This window comes from Peromyscus leucopus, chromosome 19 (assembly GCF_004664715.2).
Source record: "Peromyscus leucopus breed LL Stock chromosome 19, UCI_PerLeu_2.1, whole genome shotgun sequence".
Lineage (NCBI taxonomy): Eukaryota > Metazoa > Chordata > Mammalia > Rodentia > Cricetidae > Peromyscus > Peromyscus leucopus.
In genome coordinates this window covers 74896427-74898101 of record NC_051079.1, presented here as the reverse complement: position 1 = coordinate 74898101, position 1675 = coordinate 74896427, and positions in this window count along the sequence as shown.

Sequence of the window (1675 nt, the reverse complement as noted above, 5' to 3'; positions counted from 1 at the left end):
CAATTTTGGTAGCATTTTTTGTTCTAGTTTTCCTCCTGTTGCCATGATAAACATCATTACCAAAAAGCAACTTGGGGAGGATGGGATTATTTAATCTTATAGCTTAGAGTCTAGTCACAAACCTAAATCAGGGAAGTAATACAAGGTAGAACCTGAGTCATGGGGCAACCCTGTTTATTGGCATACTCTTCATGGCCTGCACAGCTTTCCATTTTATACAACTCAAACTGCCTGCCCAGAAGAGGCACTACACCCAGCAGGCTGTGCCTTCACACATCAGCCATTAATTAATAAAATGCCCCACTGATATGCTTACAGTTTTCTTATCTGAGTTTACCTCTTTCTGTATGACTTCAGATTGTGTCAGTTTGATAAATACAACAAACAAACAAACAAACAACAAAAACAAAACACACAAGTATAGCACAAAATACTCAATTTGAGAATAATGTGAAGTCTGACTAAGATAAAGAAAAGGAAGTAAGCTGGAAATTACAAAGTGTGTTAAATATCATGAATGTAAATTGACTTCTAGTCATATAAACATTAATCAAAAGATTTTTTTGTGTCAAGAAATAGCATGAAGTCCTCCAACAGAAAGAAGCAACTGCCTTTTTCCTCCAAATTGAAGAAATAAGAATTATATAAGAATCATTATGCATACCCAATACTAAAGGGAAATTCTTTCACATTTTAAAGAGAAAATTCACCTAAAATATGTCATCCATTCAGACTAAACTCCAATTGGAGGTCAAACTCCAAATTTGCAGCTTTGCCCATGTAAGTTTGAATCCTATCACCTAGTAAAATCCCATTAATGTTAACTCTAGGACAATTTCCATATTCTGTAAATGGAAATTCCCACCTGTCTCATATTGTGAGCTGGAGATTAAAAATGGTTGTGGCTGAATACATTCAGAAATAAATGTTTGGTTTATCCACTTAATGTCTGTTGTAAGACTCCAAATCAAATTCTTGAAAGTCCAAATGGAAAAAAAATCTCAATTTAGAAATAATTTATAGTTCTGGTGACCCAAATAATCATAAATTATTTATCTGTCATGAAACATGGCATAAGGACTTAGTATAAACTAAGTTACAAATAAATGATAAATCATTCAAATTAAATGCATACATGTAATTATACAAGACAAATAATTATTTATAAAGCAGTGAGCACAGCTTGGTGAGGATCCACAGCAATAGTCATGAAATTGGAGCTGTAAAATCTCTTTCAGAATAGTTCTAAATGTACTATTTATTTGTCCACCCATTTACATTTAATAAAACATATTATTAAATGTTTTCTATATACATTAGTTAAAAAATATTGAGATATTCATGAAATGTAGGTTTAGTCCAAGATTTAATGAGTAATCACTTTTTTTGTTGTTTTGTTTTTCGAGACAGGGTTTCTCTGTGTAGTTGTGCACCTTTCCTGGAATTCACTTTGTAGACCAGGCTGCCCTCGAACTCACAGAGATCCGCCTGCCTCTGCCTCCCGAGTGTTGTGATTAAAGGCGTGCGCCACCACTGCTCAGCACTGAGTAATCACTTTTTATGTTATGTGATTACTTTTTTTCCTTTTGTTGGAGCCCATCTAGGCTTCCTAGTGGCTTTACCAAGCAGCACTGCATAAGAGGATTGGATCACGGGCCTGAGTTATAGCCAAGTG